Source organism: Vicugna pacos, chromosome 6 (genome assembly GCF_048564905.1).
Source record: "Vicugna pacos chromosome 6, VicPac4, whole genome shotgun sequence".
NCBI lineage: Eukaryota > Metazoa > Chordata > Mammalia > Artiodactyla > Camelidae > Vicugna > Vicugna pacos.
In genome coordinates, this window is record NC_132992.1 from 45926808 (window position 1) to 45947627 (window position 20820).

General features: G+C 32.2%; 2 long non-coding RNA genes across 2 annotated transcripts in view; both read right to left on the reverse strand.

Moving 5' to 3' along the window:
- Positions 1-20820, reverse strand: part of LOC140697119 (uncharacterized) — a 52081-nt gene that overhangs the window by 25194 nt on the left and 6067 nt on the right. The window lies entirely within an intron of this gene.
- On the reverse strand, positions 18685-19551 carry LOC140697120 (uncharacterized). The gene is made up of 2 exons (XR_012073941.1): positions 19479-19551; positions 18685-18957 (listed from the first exon to the last, which is right to left on the reverse strand). It is a non-coding gene; the product is annotated as an uncharacterized lncRNA (long non-coding RNA).

Sequence of the window (20820 nt, forward strand, 5' to 3'; positions counted from 1 at the left end):
AAAACTGAATACTATCCAAACATAATCATTAATATTTTTAGAAAAGCTCAGAGTATAGTTGACAAATGCTGTGGTCCATCGGTCACTATATGAGTAAACTGGTAAAATAATACATACAGGCAGCTCATAAATTTAATATTATCTTGCCAGCAGATTTACAGTCCACTCTCTCTTTTGCCCTCTTTAAGTTTAGATCTTCTCAAAATTTGTATGAGAATAACTTCTCTCAAGTTAACCATAGTCTTCTTTAGTGTATTTGTGGAGTTGTGGTTTTTGCTGCTATAAATTATACTTAAATAATGTCTTTTTTGTTTTCCACAAAATAATTGTTTTAATATTCTCTTAGTACAAGGGACTTTTAAGAGAAGTGAATGGTAAACACTCCATTCTTTCAAAACTAGAAATCTTTCTTCTCACATGTGAATGTTACTGTGTTTTTTTTTCTTGAGAAGATGCTGATAAATGATATTTTTATGACAAATAACTATCATAGAACTAGTTGCAAAACTATCCAGATCTTCTACAAGTCAATACTTGACATACAATACAATATTTTAATGTAAAAGTTTATTAAAAATTTTTAAATTAGGAAACCAGAATGGCCCATAAGTATGGAGAAAGTACTCCAAATGCCCAGCATTCATGTAAGCTAAAATACTGTTAATTACAATTTCATGTTTATCATTTTGGTTCAAAATAAAATGTGGCCAATTATAGTACTCTGAGGAACTTGCAGAGAAAAGGGAACTCTCATGCACTGCCAGTGAAAGTGTAACTTGCTACAAACAATTAAAAAAAAAGATAGTTACATGTAACGCTAGAACTTCCGTACATTTTTGATATATACTTTCAAAGGAGTTGTATTTTAATTGGAGAAAGAACATTAAATATTAGTGCTAGGTTTCATATAAAATTGATCAATACCCTAAAGTGTAGTAAACAATAACTTTGGAGTTGCATTATACCAAAATAAGCTATAAATAATGACCTATTAAATGTTAAACAAAAGAAACTATAAAAATGAAGGCAATGGCATGAAAAAAATTATTGTACTGTGAAAGAAGGCGTTTCATGAAACATGATATTTATGGAAGAAATTACTTTGAGATGAAGTTGAAAATATTATGCAAAAGATCACTGAAAATTGATTCATGTAACATAAATAACTCACAAAACTAAATTAGAAGCTGAAAAAGGTCATTATATCAAAATTTTAAACAGATTATATTAATTACACCAGTAAATATTTAGAAATGTCAACCCAATAAAAAAAAGAAATGGAAAATAAATTTCTACGCTATTATTTTTAATCTACAGAATTAGCAGAGATCTTGAAAAATGATAGTAATATTTGAAATATGAATGTAGTTAAATGTGGATGCTTTCTAGCTTATATCTGGTGGGCATGTAAATTGAAATATTGAATGTTGAATTTAAATATTTGTACCAAGAGAAAACTTAGAAATGTGCACAAGAATTTTAGTAATAAAGATCTTAAAGAATTTTAGTAATAAAAATGTGATAGAAAAGTCTAACAATTAAGAAGCAGCTTAAACATTTAACCACAGGTGAAGCCTCAGTAAGTTTCATGCCATATTATTTAACAATTAAAGTGGTTTTTAAAATGCTGAAGTCAAGGGACAACAATCCTGAAACAAGATTTTAAAAAGCAACTGTACAACCTGATCTTTTGCACGTTAATGTTTTTCTTCCAGTTTTTTATTAAGATATAATTGACATACAGCACAGTGTAAGTTTAAGATGTACAGCATAATGATTTGACTTACATACATCATTAAATGATTGCTGTAATAAGTTTTGTGAACATTCATCATTTCATATAGATACAAAATTAAAGAAATTTAAAAATACATTTTTTCTTTGTAATGAAATTTCCTAGGATTTAATCTCTTAACAACTTTCACTTATGACATAGAGGAGTGTTAATTACATTTATCATGTGTTGGACATTACATCCCTAGTACTTTTTTATCTTGTTACTGGAAGTTTGTACTTTCTGACCTTCCTCCAATTCCTCCTTCACCCACCCCTCTGCCTCTGGGAACCACATACCCAATCTCTTTTTCTATGAATTTCTTTGTATTTGTTTCTTTTTGAAGAGTAGTCGACCTACAACTCCATGTTCGTTCCTGTTATACAACAGTGATTCAGTATGTCTATGCATTTCAAAATGTTCACCATGATGAGTCTAGTTACATCTGTCACCATTCAAAGATATTACATAATCATTGACTCTATTCCACATGCACTGTACATTTCATACCTATGACTCATTTATTTTGCAACTGGAAGTTGGTAGCTTTTAATGTCTCTCACCTGTGTCTCTCCTATCTCCTTGGAAACCACCTGTTTGCTCTCTGTATCTATGACTCTGTTTCTGTTTTGTTATGTTTGTATATATACACCACATCTTCTTTATCCATTCATCTATTGATGGGCACTTAGGTTTCTTCCATATTTGGCTATTGTGAATAGTACTGCAGTGAACACAAGGAGGCATATATCTTTTCTAATTGGTGTTTTTCTTTTCTTTGGATAAATACCCCGGAGTGGAATTGCTGGATTGTATAGTAATTCTAGTTTTAGTATTTTGAGGAATCTCCATAACTGTTTTCCACAGTGGCTGCACAAATTTACATTCCCAAGAACAGTTTCCAAGGGTTCCTTTTTCTCCACATCCTTGCCAATACTTGTTATTTCTTGTCTTTTTAGTAATAGTCATTCTGATAGGTTGAGGTGATATCTCATTGTTGCTTTGATGTGTATTTCCCTCATGCTAAGTGATATTGAGTATCTTTTCAGTGCGTATTGGCCATCTATATGTCTTCTTTGGAAAAAAAATTCAATTCACATTTTCTGCTTACTTTTTAATAGGGTTGTTTGTATTTTTGAGGTTGAGTGGTACAAGTTCTTTGTATATTTTGGATATTAACTTGATATAGGATATATCATTTGCAAATATATTCTCCCATTCAGTAAGGAGCCTTTTATTTTGTTGTTTTAGGTTTTTTAATAAACTGCTCATGTACTATTTAATAAAATAACGAAGGAAAGGTGATCAGTGGAACACTTTGATGTGACTTGAAAGCTGAAAATGCAACAATATAGCTCTATCTTGAACGACAAATACCAATTTTATTCTTCAGAGCCAGTGATAAAGTTTTATTGATTTTTTTTTTTTACATTTTACCAAATCCTTTTTTCCTTTAGTTCCATAGCCATTTCATTCCCTCATACAGTATTATCTCCTGCATTTGCAACTGAAGTGTCTTAAGTTGTTTCCCTCTAGTGCTGGCAGTATAGTACCGCCATGAGATAATCCTACTAAATAAAATCCAAATTGCTCTATCTTGTAGTCAAGATGATCTGTAAAATCTAGATTAAATCAATCTATCTATCTATCTATCTAAAATCTTCCTACAGATTCTCTAGCTTTAGCAAAATGGGTTAGGTATCTATCATAGTTACTCATTAAATGAATCTTGAGAGATCAATCATCCTGTTATTTCATATCTTGAGATGTAAGTTCATTGCATTTTCATTGACAAGAAACATCCTAACAATATCCTTGCCCTGATCCCCACACTTACCATACACACGCATCTAAATTGCTTGACAGAATTTATGACTTATTCTTAGTCCTCTTCTTGTCCTCTTGATCAATTCAGGGTAAAGTGGACCATCTTTATTCTAAATTCTTGCTTGCATCTTAGTCATTGCCTTTAACCCACCTGTTCATGCTATTTCTTATTTCTGTATGAGCCCTTCTACTCTATAAGATCAAGGTCCATGAAATAAGATGACACTAATTTTCATTTTTTCAAACCAACATACTAATTACTTGACCCACAAAAGGAGAAAGTATTAAAACATGTAAAAGAGGACAAAACCAGAAGTACTAAATATAAATTGAGAGAGGTGGGACATTGTAATTAGTAAACTTCTTTGGTGAGTATAGTTGCCTTATACATTCCTTTGTTATGTTTTAAGGGTTTATGAATATGAGTATGAAAATGTGAGTCATATTATAATTAACACAAAGGTGCACGTAATTACTGTTATTTACATTTTGGTGCACAGTTCTACTGATACCACATTCTTTGTTTGATTTATAAATTACTTATGCATAATAGTTGTAACAAACAACAATAGCAAACTAATGGGATAGATAGACCAGCAGACTAAAGGGATAGTTCAGCATCACAAAATGATACAATCCCTTCTCAAAGTTCCTAGTAGTCAAATATCCAGGTGTTGCCTACAGGGCCTCTATACCTCTCTTACTGAATTGAGACTCAAGGACAGAGGTTTGGATGAAGTAGAAAAGGCAGCTTTATTTCATTGTCAGCCAAACGAGGTCACAGTGGACTACTGCCTCTAAGACTATGAACCTGCTTGGGAGAGAACACAGGGAGTTTTATAGTAAAAGTTCAAGAGTTCAAGTAGTGGACTTAATTTCTATAGAGATGGTGTATAGGGTAACAAATAGTTTCAAAATTGGCCTTGTTTTTGCAGATACAGTGGTCTCCTTCCTTCTGCTGTGTATGAAGTTCACCTTCTGCTGTGGGACTCTTATAATATTCTTGTACCTAGAACAAAGGATGCATAGGAAGGAGTCCATGGGAAAAAGCTCTTGAGAAAAACTTGTGCAGTTTAAAGTCAGGTTGATAAATGCTTTTATCTTTTCAAGCAGGCTGAGCCCTGCAGCTTGAACAACAGGATACAAGGAAACCACAAGAGGCCAAAAGCACCTGCAGACACATGCATTTGGGACAAGTTATAAACAAGATGCCCAAAACACCCAACTGCCATTTCTGAGGTGTCGGGGTCAAGAGGAGGGCACTGGGGTCAAAAGCAGAGTGCTGAGATCAAAAGCTGGGCACTAAGCATGATCCTTGCACACAGCATCAAGAGGGGCCTGGGCAGACCACCCAAGCCTCCCTCCTCTCCAGCCTAACCATGGTCAGCAAGAACATGAGAAGAATCTTTTAAACCATTATACAGTTCAACACCATTACAGATATCAGATGGTCACCTATGACAACAGGGTTCTGCTCAGTTACACAGGGAAATATTTAATCATCTCTATGGAAATACATCTCATCAGTGCAATATGATATGAAAATGAATGCATCTGCTATAAAATGAATGCAAGTACATATAAACAGAATGGGTGAGAGAAGGGGTATCTAGGAGAGAAGGTAAGAAGAAACATCATCAGGAAATGTGAAGAATAGGAGTGAATCAAAAAATATACACCTAAACCTATTTGCAAATTTAGGGTATTGGCTTTTTTTGTTGGACTGTTTGCTTGTTCTAAGACTCATATTGCTGTAGGCCTCTCTTGTGTATGGTAATTTTATTTTTAATTTTGGCATTGTAATGATGTACTTGTAGCTGCCAGGACTTGGTACAGTTGAACAGCTTTGAGCCAATTTCATTCCAAGGTGGGAGAACCAGTGTGGAAGCCTAAAAAGAGGAAACAGTCATGATTTGGGAAGCTGCATATTTGTGTCACCAAAGTCACCTTGTCACTCACAATGTTTGTTAAATTGAATTAAAATAGCAGTTTAAAATTCCTAAATTTTGTAAAAGGTTTCTGAAAATCAGTCAAGCTTATAGTTTGAGTTCCAACAGGACTTTGTCATGTTTCTATGCTGTTATCAGTGATTCATTAGCATATGTGAGAAAGATGAAAATAGTAACACCAAAAAGGAGTATAGCCTAATCTGGATTTTAAAGATGCTACATCATTAATCCATTTATATACAAACTACTGTTTTTTAAATTGTGCTTGTTATTTTCATCATGAATAGCTATAAGAAAGCTTACTAAATTATCCCACAGTTTCATGATTACATTGTAACTTTCAGGCAAGTTCAGATTGCTTTCATGTGAAGGTTAGATAATAGAGCAGCTTAAAAAAAAAGTGAACCTGGAGCCCCATTTTGTAGACAACCTTGGAACTATTGACAGTAATGAAGAATAAGGAAAAAACTCAGTTTTGTTTTGAGAATTAGCCCTGTCTCTCACTGGGTGAGTGATGTATGCCTTGACAACAAAACAAATAGTAGAATTTTACTCTGAATAATCTTTCCATTAAATTCAAAAAAATGATGTAAATTCAGAGTCTACCAGAATATACTGTTTTACCACATTCTGGATGGAGATATTTTCTTTAAGAAAATACCATAGCTGTGGATTAAAATTTACCATTATAGTTACTTAAATCTGAGTAATCCAGTTATATTTGAACTCCTCGCCTTTTCTACCTAATGGAATTCTATTCAATTACCAAACCAAGATTTTCATACTTCCAAAAATGTAGGTCAAGCCAAACAAGGAAGGCATTGTGTTTTAATTAATGTATTTTTAAGAAAATAATTCTATAATCGGCCTTAGCATCATTAGTACGTAACTTAATCCACCCCTCAGTTATCACCAGCCAGTTGACAAATGAGGAAATTCATCTGTTTCCATTCATTAAATAAAATTTATTTCTGGATACCATTTTAAATGTGAAGAGATGTAACTGAAATAAAATACGTATTAGAATCTCATTTTAAGAATTGAATTAAACCCCCTACACATTATTTTAATTAAATTACCCTCTCACTTTTGTGTTGTATCATTTTGCCTTATTAAAAAGATGAATACAGGAAGAAGTGTAATGCTTGTCCACAGAATTAACAGATCTCCCGTGTGTCATATATTCACAATGTCCCTTACTGTTGGATTTGCATTTAGAAGTGTAAGCCAAGATGTGAAAAATCACACGCAGGCAGAGAGCTCTCTGCAGACAAAGACATCTGAAGAAGTGCCTCTGTATCATCCATTTTGGCAAGTACATGAACTGCCTCATGCTGAGTGCAGCATAACTACCTTTAATTTTCAGTGGGAGTACAGTACATGCATAAATGGTATGTATAACTGAAACTCCTCATCTACTGAGAGATAACGTATTTTAGACATAATTCATCAGGTGCATTAGATAGATACTACATTCATTCCAGGTCACCAGTAAGTTGCCAATTAACTACCATTTTCATGCTAGAATGTAAATAGCTTCAGAAGTATTAGCCATCCTCTGCTTCAAAGTCGACTCTTCCAGCATAGAATTGTACTACCACTTTGTGTATGCTCTAGGCTTATTAAACTGTTGAACATTTTTCCAAAGAGTGAACTTAATTTTACAACTGAGGGAAAATATAAGATAGATAATTTATAAGCTAATTTGTTCAATAAAAGATAAAATTAATAATTAGATGTATTTCAGTTTTGTTTAGCCATTAAGAAACTATTATATCAAGAAACTAAAGAAAAACAAAAAGACCCCAAAACCCTACCTATAGTATTGTTGACTGTGTACTTGGGGATAGAATTGTCCTCAAGGGACATTACTTTTGTGAACCAAAACTAATATTTAATCCTCAAAATTGCACTTAGTGGCACTTTTGGCACTATCCAAAGTAAGCTGAAAATACTTTCTTTGTCCTCAGAATTGTTCATTGCAAGACAGATTTTGATATGAATCACAGGATCCAAAAGAGTTGAGCAAAAATCAGCCATGATATAATAATTTATATTTTTGAATAAGAAATGCTAAATTCTTCACCATATGGGAGTTTTCTACTTAGAATTATTAGGGAAGTAAATTACTTTTCATACAATTAGATTGATCTGGGGTGAGAAGATAAAGTTGAGAAGAATTCATGGTTAAAATAAAAACCTTTTAGACATAGAGTAAGACATAATAGACAGTAAATTTTTGTTAAATATGATCTTTATTTTCATCACTTGAATAAAATCTAAGTAGATGAGTAACTTTAGAAACCAAGAAATAATTTCCAAATATGTTTTAAAAGCCACAGAAAATGAGAAGAATTTAAAACAACTTCATAAGCCTGAATCAGTGAAAATAACATGAATCCATGTTATTTGTTTTATTTAAAACACTGTGATCTATTTGTAAGAATAGGAAGATTGATTGTACAAATTAATCACCAGTGAGAGTAATGTTTGTTACTTTTTGAAAGCGAAGTCAGTACATAGATACCCTTCAAAACCCAAGGGAACATATGTCTTGATTTGCTCAGGACAGTTCCAGTTTATGAGATATTCTAAAGTAAATTTCATCCCTCTCAAAAGTGTTCTGGTTTAGACAATGAATTTTATAGATAGACATTTTTTTCCTTATTTACAATTCTTAATGGAGATAACATGTTTGTTTTTCTTTTTTTGCTTATAACACACACTAGAAATTTCAGTGAGATGTAACAGCTGTGAATCAAGGAAATGTTATTTGTCATTAAGTAAAACAAATTAATTTATATGCCCTTATGTTACAGATTTTTACCTAATTATTTTTTGAAGAGAAATATTTTCTGTTATCAACTCATTCATTATTATTTTCCTTTAAATACTGTTTTAATCCACCTAATCCTAATACACAGAATAAATTGAGTTACTTTAGGGTTAAACTGGATAGAAACAGGTAGAGGACCCAGAAAATCTGGGTTAAAGGTTTGTGAGCACTGCCAAACGTGTTTCATCCTGGGGTGTTTAAATGAACGTTGGAACTCTCAAGCCTTCATTTGAATTTCAATGTGCCCATATATCCTAAGTTCAGAGTTACTTATTTGAGATTGCTCATGGCAGAAGTCCAGAGTCATATAGCTGTGGATTTTCCTCTTGTCAAATCTGAGGAGATGACTGTAGCTTGTATTTGCATTTCTCCTGAAGTCTGCCACCACATCTCCACAGGAAAGAGAGTTAATGACTAAGGATTTGGCACATTTCCTGAAAGACCAGTAAGGAAATTACAGTGCCCTAATTACTTGTGGAAGATAATTCTGATTTGACTACCTTTCAGACTGCATCAGTAGATCTAAAAATAGTTTAAACCTTTCTATTTAAGTATGATAAATTGTTAAACTCTGATTTGCAATTGAAGTGTAACTCAAGGAAAAAGCTTGAGACAGTATTAACTTGATCATACACCTGCCATAAAATGCTGAGTCACTCATTGTTCCTTTTCATATTTGTCAAAAGTGTTATCCATGTGTTTGTACTCTAATTGTGGATTTTGCCTGCCTAGAGATAGGTAGTCAAGTCTCCAACTTCTCACATTATGGAGAGGGCTTGCTGGTTCAAGGAATGCTTGATGAAATCTCAGAATGAAATTGATAAATATTCAAAATAATAAAAACTAATATTAGTTATAGATCAGAAATCGGTCAAAACAAAAAAAAAGGAGTGAAATTAAGCAGATTGATGAATTACATGGAATCAAAGATAGAAAATATTAAGAGAAAGACAAATTGCAAAATATGGTAGACAAAAGCCAGTAATTAGAATGATGCTAAACTTATTGGGCATCTATACATCCTTTAAGGGGAGGGAGTGTGAATAATGAATGAGTTAGTGTCAGTGTTCAAAAGATTCATTTAATACCAATATGGATATGGTTTATAATTCCTCCATGGATTTAGGAATTAACTTCTTACAGGGGCACAATTAATGACTTACAGTCTTTGAACTTTTGCTTTTTTGTTTTACTTCTTCTCAATAATATTTTTAATCCCTTGGGAATGAGTGAAATAAAAGATGCTAACAAGGTAGATGCAGGATATAAGTAAAGGAGAAATAATGGCTCCAGGGTTTGGATGAAGAAAATGTAGACAAAGAGGGACTTTTGCAGAAATATGAGCAACATGCTTTGGGCAGAGTTGTGTTTACATGTCATGAAGTTATCCAATTATAAATGTCCCAAGTAACAAAAAACACAAGAATCCCTGGTGCAAGAAACATTGAAAAGTTCAGTATAGCATATGCAGCCAGGATTCTATTGTGTTACCTGTCATACAGCTTTAGAAAATTTTGAGTGGCTAATGAGAATTTTAAAAGGCATAAACTGTCAGAAGGAATTCATCAGTCTCTGCACTTGTTTTAAAAGTACACAATTTGTCATCTCCCCCCATACAATATTGACAGGCTGTAGAAAATAATTGGAAAGCCTAACATAAATTTTATTCTGCATTGAGATGCTTTGGTTTTCAGCAGTTTTCGGTATTCCTCTGTGTGGTGGTGTACCTGGGCATGGCCTTCCTTGATTTTACTTGTTTGGGCTTTGCTGGACATTTTAGATTTGTAGGTTAATGTTTTACATCAATTTAGGGAAATTTTTAGCCATGTTTCTTTGCAGATTTGGTGTCCTGTTCTCTTTCTTCTCTTCTGCCAAGATTCTACTTACACAAACATTAACTTGTTTGATACTATCCCCAGAGTTACTGAGTGTTCATTCATTTTTAGAATCTTTGTATGTTGAAGTAGTATTAGACTTAGAAACATGTCGTCAAAATAGTATAGGGAATTCTTGTATGCTCTTTAACCAGCATCTCATTATAGTTACAAAACCATAAGGCAATGATCAAAATCAGGTAAGATTGATATACTACTATTAACTAAACTACAGGCATTACTGAGATTTCACCAGTCTTTTTCTCTTTATTGTCATGTTTTTATTGTTTTAGAATCCAATCCAGGATCTCATGTCACATTGAATCATTTTGTCTCCTTAACCTTTGACAGTTCCCATTCTTTTCTGTATTTCATGACCTTCACTTCACACCTTTGAAGCATTCTGGCCTGTTATTTTATAGATTGTTTCTAAGTCTGGATCTGTCAGTGTTTTCTAATGATTAGCTTGAAGTTATGCTTTGGGTCCCTGTCTGATGCTGTGTCCACCCCTCTTTTCTTCTATCCCTTACAATTTTAGTTAGTTTTCTGTGTTAAAATCTTCTGTTTGAAATACCTGGAATGGTTTCTACTTTTCTGTCTGCATCTGACTGATACACCAACTTTGTGTCTGGCCCTTCGATCATTACTATTGGTCTCTGCCTTTACTAACACACTGTCAGGTTAGTATAGATTTACAATAATATGGTTTGGCATAGTTACATAAATTGTTATTTGCTCAGAGCATTGTTCATATTGTTTTTAATTTGTCAACCTTGGTGAAAATGATGTTGGAATATTGAGTAAGATTTCATTGAATTCAATAAATTGATTCAGGGAGAAATGAACTATTTTCAGTATTCATTCATCCTCTTTTTAAAAACCCTCTAGTTTTCCCTTTCCAAATATATTTTATGTTTTTCAACCATGTTTTGTAATTTTTATCTATAGAAATATTCACATATTTGTAAGATTTGTTTCTAGGTACATCATTGTTTTAATTGCTCTGTAACCATTTTTAACCTTTATTTTTTTATTGCATTTTTATTTGACTACTACTAGTGTATAGAAATGTTAACAGTTTTGCGTAGTGTTTTAATATCCAACCACCTGGCTAAGTGCTATTCATTGTTCTCAAAGCTATCTTTGGAAATTTTCCTTACAAATAATCAGATTGTACACAAATGCAGCTTGCTTTATATTTCTTCTTAAGTTCTTGTATCTGTTTTCCTTGTTTTATTGGATCAATGAAAATCTCCATTAAAATTTTGAATAATTTTTAAGTACACTCTATTTCTAAATTGTATATTTGCTCTAGATTTTTATTTTATTTACTCTATGAGTTTAAGGGTGTTTAGTTATATATGTTATATTATTAATTTTTTAGAAATGAATATGGCTTTGTTAATTGAAAACATCCCTCTGGTACAGAACAATTTACTTATTATTAATGCTTCGGTTTTTTCTTGCCAAGCATTTGGATAAGGTTTAGCTCTGTAAGTTCTTATGATCCAAGTGGCACTGTTTGTGTCTTGAGTCCACTGCACTGATCTAGTAACTTCACTGGGTGGAAGATGCAAAAAGTCTTCATTTAAACTGGCTCTGTAGTACATCTCCACACGTTTCTCTTTCTCTGTGTGACTATCTTGGTCTTCCACACATTGTATTGCTCTGTAGGGTATTCAGACAACTTAGTGGCATGTACCTTCTAAGAGGGAGTGTTCAAATATGAAAAGAGAAGCTGTAGAACTCTCGAGGCCTAATCTCATATGTTAAAAAGAATCATCTTCAGCACATTTACGTGATAACTTTGTATCCCCTAACCAACATCACCCCAGTTTCTCCCTCCCCTAACCCGTCGTAACCACAATTCTACCTTATGCCTCTATGAATTAGACTATTTTTGATTCCATGTATAAACGAGATCTGTGGTTTTTAAATACACAATTTCAGGATTCAGAAATGCCTAAGCCTGTTAGTAATAATATCATTATTTGGAAAATTGTTACTTCGTTAGTATGCAAAAAGTATGCGAGGGAGAATCTTAGGGAAAATGTTCTTGAATACTTTAGTTCCAAGAATGATATAATTTAATATAAAAATTACTTTATGGTATGATTTTTAAGTATATACATATTTGAAATAATTTAACAATAAGACACTAAAAAGAAAACATAAAACACAAGAGGATGAATTTGGAAAGAAACTGGAAAAGTAATTAAAAGGAAGGAAATTACAGAAATCTAATGTATTAACCTTGGAAATAGAAGTCTATGAATTATTAATTCTTTCCTCATGGCTCCCAACTTATCTTATTTTATTTTTCTGTCATCATTATCATGTCACATCAAGAGTACATGCTATCAATGGCTAATCACTTTTTTAAAACTGTGGTAAAATATATATTACATAAAATGTGCTGTTTTAATCATTTTAAGTGTATAGTTCTGTGGCATTAACATTCACATTCTTGTGCGACCATCACCACCATCTATCTTCTAGAACTTTTCCTAGTTCCCCAACTTAAACTCTGTACCCATTAAACATTACCTCCTTGTTCCCTCCTCCAACTATTTTTCAAAATGTATTTTTATAAGAATCAATCTTTGGATATTTATCTTAGAAGTGAAAAGATAGCTCTATTCAGTACAGCCACTTTAACTTAGAATATTGGCATGGCCTGGATGAAATTAAAGAAATAATGTCAGTTTATATAATGCATATAATTCTACTACTTATAGTAATAGTAGTAAGGTATTATATGCACATATATATATATATATATACACAAACACTAAAATAATTTCACAGCTGCATTAATATTCCATCTTTTTCATGAATAAGACTTTCAGAAGCCTCTTGACTCAAATGACATTCAGACTTATTGAACATTGAAAATAATATCTTCCTAGATTTTAAAAGTTTTCACAAGTAATTTTATAGTAGTTCTTTTATTAATTGCCTATTTTTATAAATAACACAATTATCTGTTCTTAATGCGTATTGATTTAGGCTTTCCTTTTAATATTCCATCTATTATAAGGACATTTATAATTTGGGCAGTTTATTAAAATTACATAGTTGGCTGGAGTTCATAATCATGTGAAAATTTACTTCTGCATTTTACTTAATTCTGAGTACTTAATTACTGTATGAATATGCATTTTAGCTGGTAGAGATGATATTCTATTGTTAATTGATAATTACTTCTGAATACTTTTATTGCCCTTTTTCTGCCTTTTTTCCCCAAAATTACAGACAGCTAAATTAGAGACACATTTTTTTGGGTGGGCATCTCCTCCATTACACTGTTTCAATATGTAACTGCAGACATTACAGTGTTAAACTATTGTTACATATTTCTGTATTTAATAATATTAATTTGGTGATAAATATTCACTTATGCATTTGCAAAATCTAGATATATCAGTGAGTACATAACTTTTTCCTAAATCTTTTCCATTTCTGTACTTGGTACATACTAAAATGCTTCTAAAATACCAAGTGAGTTCAAAAGGAACAAAAACAAAAAGCTCACTGTTAAATTGTCTTTACATAGATCTCCTTCATAGTAAGCAAATCAAAGCATTTTCTGATATTTTTAAACAGATGGCTACTTATATGTATTAATTAAAAATAATTCTCTCCTTTATAAATTTATGAACCATAATTCATGATACAGGAAGAACTTATCAAACTAAGGCTTTTAAATTAATTAAAATATGAGGTACTAAATGAAGGATAATAATAATAGTGTATCAAACCCTGTAGTGGTCGGTTAGTATGTCTTTAAGTGAATTTTGCCCATAGGCTGACAACTCAGAGCTTTCATGAAACTGTGAGAACAGGAGCAACAATTAAGTAGAATCACCTCTTAGCAGCATAGTAAGAACTAACAAAAAAATATGCCACCCACCCATCCCCTCCTCCAACACAAAGGAAAATACATTCAGTGTTCAATCCCCCCTTTTTTCACACTTAAATCACTATTTTTACCCCCGTTAGACATTTTTAAAAACAATGCGATTATTGTCTATAAATGTACAATTCGGTTTTATACTGTTGAATTTGGATGTTTCTTTATACATTCTAAATATAAGCCCTTTATCAGATATGTGGTTTGTAAATGTTTTCTCCCGGTTTGTAGCTTGTCTTTGTATCCTCTACTAAGTTCTTTTGCAGACCAAAAGTTTTTAATTTTGATGATGTCTAGTTTATCATCTGTTCACTTATGACACATTTTTGAGGTCAATTCTAAAAATTTAATTCCTAGCTGTAGATCATGAAATTTTCTCTTTATTTCTTTCAAAAGCTAGATCCCAGATGATCTAGCATCAGTTTGAGGATAAATAAGTGAACCTAATCAGACATGCAGATTCCTCAGCTAATATATGTGGATTATTTTCAGCCAGAGGTAGTTAGAGTTAGAAGAACATTGTTACGAAGCAAAATTTACCGAGATAAGCTCAGCCTTGTAAAAAAGTAGTGTCAGGAAGTTTATTTTCCAAAATAAACCTAATATTTTTAAAAGGTTTGGATATTCAAGAGAAAAAAAAAAGACAAAGAATAACTGCTTACCTCAGATGATTTGATATTAGTAAGTGTAAGATGCATAAAAACATAGTTTCCACACATATTCGCTCTTCTTTTATAGAGCCAATATGAAGAATCATTTAAAATCATTAACTGTTATCACTTTACAAAAAGCAAGTTAAATTCCTTGATGAATAAGCAAAGTGAAACGTATATGGGTGATTTAAATGAAGTAGTATCCATGTTCAGTTGTACTACATTCTCAGGTACTAAAAACAAATCATTGTCATCACAAATCATCATGTTGAATGTCAGAAAGCCAGGAAAATAAGTGAGGAGATTAAAGGAGAAAAAGACATGAATATTGTAAAAGAAAACTCATGGAAAGAGAGAAAACTATAGACTCCTTACTTGATATTAAAAAATAAGAGAAAAAAATCAAGACAATGTTTAAAACAAGCTGGTTGATTTTTAAACAACCGCTATTTGTGAACTAATCTCTACTTTCTGAAGTGTCCGCAAAATCTCACTGAAGCATCATAACCCCTCATTAAGACATTATTTTATCCCCATTGATATATTAAGGTGCTGGTAATTTGTAAGATTTTTAATTGCCTTCAGTGCTATCATAGTCACAAAACAGAACTAGAACTAGATAGAATTGAAATGTTTCACCTCTACAATCAGTGTAATTTATGCTGTGCCAAATTCCCTGCATTTTTTATTTAAAATGTTTTTTAAAACATTTTGTGAAATGAGCCAAAACCAACCATAGGGCCCATAAAGTGAACAAGTCACATTTCCATTGGAAATTGATCAATGTATATTGATGTGATTAAAATTGTAGAAATAAATACATGAACAAGTCTAGCAGGAAATCAATGTTTGTTTTTATCTTTATTTGATTTTATTAAATGAGTGTTATTTTTATGCTTAAAAAATTCTCACCTAATTGCATAGAGGAGACCATGTTTAATTGATTTATTTCATATTAAAACAATCACTGTAATCTCACTACATGACACTATGTTTAAAAATATACACATAACTGAGGAATAATATATTAAGATTAGAAAATAGGAATTTAGGCTTCATTAAGGGAATTGTAGTTTATTGTTATCTGCATAGACCACAGCTGGGATGTCATATTTAGTTCTGTATATTGCTAACAACTTTTAAAAGTAGCCTTTTTAAATTAGAAATGTGTTAGGTACCTAATGTATATCAACCAATGTGTCATCATCTAGGTGTGCAAAGCAAAACAACATAGTATGCTTGTTCTCAAGGTTCCCATGGTCTAGTAGTGATACTGAGTAGAAATACACATCTTTATTTATAAAACAGTGAGAAAAGCAAATAAAATAACATTTTCTATGAATCTTAATGAGGGTTTCATTCCTCATTAACATGAGAAGAATGAATCTGGGTACTCTCATATAAATAATTTTTGGAGAGCATGGAAATGGTTAATATGAATTGTGAAGATTAGGCCATTGCCTTACCATTTTAAATGTTTTCACATGGAAAAATAACTTATACTATGTAATTCTAGCAGTTGGATATTTATGTAATTTTTTTTTTTTGGTAATTAGGTACAAAGATGTTCTGGGAGATTCTGTAGGTCTCAACATAGTAGAAGATATTTAAAACAATCAGAATGTTCCCAAGTTGATTAGATTCCTACTCAAGAGAGTCAGCTCTCTGACAGTGGAAGTGTTCAAAGGAAAACTGAATCATCTTCAGATAGATAAATTACACATGAAATGTTCTGTGTTGGGCTGGTGCTTAGACCCGACTACACTGAAAGACTATTCTAATTCATAAATTCCATAAATCTGGAATAATACCCTTGCAAAGAATCTATTGTCACTTATTATAAACTAAGAAGCTCATAACTGAATTATTAAATGGGTGCCATTAAATTTATGATAGCTTGTTAAGAATGAAAAAACCAAAATGCACTTCAGGAAAAAATATGAATGTTGAATATTTTAAGTTAACAGAGTGATAAGTGTAAATATTGTTAATTCTGTCCTCTGTTCCTTCTTTTAACTCACTCAGGTAAACACATGGTTGACACTGAATTAGTGTTCTGAAAGAGGTTAGTCAGGATAATTAAACTGATCTGATATATATATATATATATGCCTTTTCAATATGGAATAGAGCAATAAAGAACTGTGTGTTATTTTAGATGGATAATTGAAACAGATATTTTTACTGATATTTGAGATCTTTAATGATATAGCTCTGTTTTTGTCTAGATAATATTATTTCCAAAAAATGCATTTTTAAACTGTAAGAAAAAGTGTCTAAAATCTTCAATATGATTGTTACTTTACATTTCTTCTGACATTCTTTATCTTCATTAGCATTAATAACTAGACCGTAATATTTTGACCTGTGTTTAAGAGACAGTGAATGAATGGAAGAGAGTGCTTTATCTTTGAACTTTAGTTTCCCCAGTGTCAGATAGGGACCATAATGCTTGCTACCAGGGACGTGGGAGAAATTGTTTATGTGGTTTTCTCCTTCAAATATACCAAGACCCTCCAAAGCAAGGACCTCTTTTTCACTTTCATATCCCCAGATTTCTATTTGGTAGTGGGTTCTTAGAAACCATGCACAAAATGTGGGTTAAACAAAACTCTGGTTGTAAAAATTCAAAATATGAGAAGTACTGTACTTCATTATAGTTATGTATTGTTGTTATAGATTGACATTAAAGAAAAGGATTGAGCACACAGGAAAAGTTGATGGTGGAACAATGAGTAAAATTAATTTTTTATTGTGAGTTTTTTTTTAGTCGACTTTATTCTTTTAGAGCAATTTCAGTTTCACAACAGAATTGAGCAGAAAATACAGAGTTCACACATAACCCTCCCCACCCACACATATATACTCCTCTACCCTCAACATCCCTCATCAGTGTGGCATATTTGGTACAATCGACGAACCATCATGGGCACATTATTATCAACAAAAGTCCATAGTTTACATTAGAGTTCACTCTTGATATTGTACATTCTATGGGCTTTGACAAATGCATAATGACATATAGCCACCATTATAGTATCATACAGAATACTTTTCTTAATGTGAAAGGTACTACTGGCTACTCCCTTTGCCTGGGATATTTTTCCTCAAGGTCAGTGGGCTCTCAACTTCATCACCTTTGAGTTTTTGCTCGATTAATACCTCCAGTGTGAACCAACCTGACCACTCAAAGTAAAACTGTGAAACTCTTGATCCCTTTGCTCTGTCTTGCTACGTTTATTCCATAACAATTGTTGCCTTCTAAAATGCTGTATAATTTGCATATCATTGTATTTTTGTTTGTGGTCTGTCTTCCCCCTCTAGAATATAAGGTGCACTAGGGTGGGGACCTTTATCTGGTTTATTCCTTGATGTTTCCTATGTGCCTGACTCATAAAAACATAATAAACACTTACCTAATGAATGAATAGATGCATGGCCTTAACATTTTCAGATACAACAGTCTAGTAACACTACTGTGCTTGTGACACTCGTGAAGTGAAAACAGTGAGCTGTGCCTCCTTTCGCCTCGTTTCTTATATATTTCATATTTTTCAGTTACAAAGTAGTGTTTGTTATAAGGATGAGACAAAAAGTACACAAAATATCAGTCATCTGCTCCTTCCCTATCCTCCAATCCTATCTAATTAGCCAAAATTATCAGCTTGTTATATTGATTTTAGTATTTTTCTCATGCTTTATATATATATATTTATAGGTATATACATATATTTTTCTTCAAGATTTTGTTTTCGTCATAATAAGCATATACTACATGCATTCATTTGCAACTTTTGGACACAATTTAACAAGATACCATGAACAAAATTTCAGTTGGGCAGAAACCATGATAAGTAATTATTTTTTTAGCTATATTTTTGGAGAAGACAAATATAATATTATTTAGATACAGTTCCCCAATGATCAGTTGTCCCGTTTCCCCCCACTGAATACAGTGTCATACTGCAGTATTTCTGTTGGTCTGAATTCAAAAATTGAGATTGCTTGGTCACATTGTATCTGCATTTTTAGTTTTCACTATTATTTCCACTTGTTTTAAGCTTCTTAGTCCACAGAGCACCTTTTCATTAGTCCATTTGCCAGTTTTTCTTCAACAGAACATGCCGTAGTCTAAAGCCAACACAAAATTTAAGATTTGAGCACCATCATAAGTTTGGGCACAATAGTTTTAATAAAAATTATTGACATGGCTCAGGTTCAGATTTAGACTTTGGGGGCTGTTATCAGTTGGTGCTATTCTCTCTTTAATTACTTTCTGTTATTCAAAAGCCTAATAATGTCTTGTGTGCGGCAGTTGCTCAATAAGCTCCACTGAATTACTGAAAATTGATCACTTGCCCTTAGCAAGTAACTTCCCACTAAAAACAGCCACTGCTTATTGTGGCCAGATGATTAGACTGTTTTGATTAAATGCATCTTGGTAATAAGTTTATGGGCTTTGACTGCCTTTTTTCATGCTGAAATGTTACCCTAATCGATGAACTCTTTCAATTCATCTTGCTTGTCCTTTATATAAAATTAAGAATGTAATATTTTAAGAAGGGCATAATTTTATTTTCTTTTTACTCTCATGTTTTCTTGATTTGAAAATACAGTCTCAAAACTTTAATTTGAGAAACTTCATTATTTACCAGAGATGATCCTTTTTTCACACTTGATTTTGTTGTTGAAGTTATTTAGGCATTGGCCAATCTTCTGAATGCACTGACAAGACGAAATGAGGATGAACCTCTTAATAAGTAATTCTCCGGATTTTTGAACTAGCAGAGTGTTAGCAAGTTACAGCCTATCACTGGTAGAAATATGTCAAGAACAACAGATTTTTGTCAAAGATTCAGGAACCTATTTGTCGACTAGTTACCGGGAGGGGAAGGAGGGTGAAGTGGGGAAAACCAGTCAACTACTCAGGTGTTACTTACCAGTGAGAATGAAACCACCTAGAATCATGAATTTTCAGCCAAAGAGAAATGTACTAGGATAGGGATGCTGTAAAGAACAAGAGTGGCTCTGGACAGAACCTACCTCCAGTAAGTGTCTGATGTAAGGCAAATTATCATGATAATTTTTCTTATTATGAATCTGGGGGCCCTGCAGACCATTATAATTCTAAGCTACCTCAAATCAGTTATTACATTTAAAAAGTCATCTTCTAAAATAAATCTAGAGTAATTAAGCCTCTTTTAAAAGCAGGCATAGTTATGATTTATACAGCAACATTATGAACTAGAACTTTTTCAGGAGGTAAAATGTTATATTCTGTGAACCTGTTGGAACCCAAAAGCTGCAGGTGCTTCTTTGAAAAAATGACATTTCCATCATCTACCTGACAAGTACAGCTGAAATATCAAAGTTATAAACATTCTGTTTCTGTGTGCTAACTGCTGTTTCCGTGGAAACAGCCTAAGTTGCAAAAGGAAAGGAAATGTCCTTAACTTAAAATTGTGAGGTTTTAAACATTTTACTAAATATTTATTTGGATATATCTCACTTCATATTATAAAATTGTCCAATTTGATCATTTTATTCACATACCTATGTATCTACACATGTAAGGCCAAATGCTATTAAACTATTAAATAACATTTGCTTTTATCTTAACTTTAATCTCTTATGATATAAATATAACTTATAAAATGAATTATACTTATCACAAATATTATTCATTATTTAAGTATTAATGGTCAAAACCTTAAAAACATAGGAAACACAAAGGCATATGTAATATGTTCTAATTTTTGATAATCTAGAAATAACTAAAAATAAAGGGGGAATATTTATTGATCTAAAAATAAACTAACTTGAATTTGTATTGATTATCCAGATTACTTTTATGAATAAAGAAACAAATTCATTGTTTGGATTTATGTTAATGTTCTGTCTGATATTTTTATATTCTCTTATCTTGCTCTGATAAGGCAGTACACATTTTGGTATATGCAAAAAGGTCATGCAATATTTTCTGATGCAAAATAG